At 71.7% G+C, this 709-nt stretch overlaps 1 long non-coding RNA gene across 1 annotated transcript; it reads right to left on the bottom strand.

The window, feature by feature from the left end:
* On the bottom strand, positions 1-709 carry LOC108447520. The gene is made up of 3 exons (XR_001863121.1): positions 674-709; positions 418-514; positions 1-31 (listed from the first exon to the last, which is right to left on the bottom strand). It is a non-coding gene; the product is annotated as an uncharacterized LOC108447520 (long non-coding RNA).

The raw sequence follows: 709 nt of genomic DNA, 5'->3' as shown, positions 1-709 counted from the left end.
GGCGCGGCCGCGGCCGCTGCTCCTGCGTCACCTGGGGGGGACAGCGACACCTGAGGGGTCCCTGTGTCACCTGGGGGGTGACACCGTCACCTGGGGGTCACCTGAGGGGTCACCTGAGGGGTCCCTGTGTCACCTGGGGGGTGGCACCGTCACCCTGAGGGGCCCCAGGGACATTCCCGGTGTCCCCAAGGGGCTGGAACGGGGACAAGGTGCCACCACAGGGGAATGGGGTGGGGGACAGGGGCCACCCTGGGGTGCCCAAGGGATGGGACGTGACCTCTGGTGTCCCCTGGTGTCCCTGGTGTCCCCAGTATCCCTGGTGTCCCCTGGTGTCCCCAATGTCCCCCTGGTGTGCCCCTGGTGTCCCCCTGGTGTCCCCGGTGCCCCCTGGTCCCCCCGGTGTCCCCTGTCCCTCACCTGGCTCCGTTTGTCCCCCTCCAGGCTGGCCTTGATGTGGGCGTCGTACTCCTGGAACAGGTGATGGTACGCGGCCTGCAGCTGCACCAGCTTCCGCCTGGGGACGTGGGGACAGCGAGGGGACGCTGGCACTGCCACCCCCTGTGCCCTCCTGGGGGGCCAGGAGGCCTCGGGCTCCGGCCGGGCCAGCAGTGGGTGTCCCCAGGTGCCACCCCCGCCCGTGCCCCGCTGTGCCCGAGGTGCCCGTGTCACTCACTTCTCCTCGGTGGCCCCGCGCCGCTCCACCCTCAGG

This window comes from Corvus brachyrhynchos, unplaced genomic scaffold, assembly GCF_000691975.1.
Source record: "Corvus brachyrhynchos isolate BGI_N302 unplaced genomic scaffold, ASM69197v1 scaffold746, whole genome shotgun sequence".
In the NCBI taxonomy this organism is placed as follows: domain Eukaryota; kingdom Metazoa; phylum Chordata; class Aves; order Passeriformes; family Corvidae; genus Corvus; species Corvus brachyrhynchos.
The sequence above is the reverse complement of the archived record's forward strand: the minus strand, read 5'-3'. Positions and strand labels throughout refer to the sequence as shown.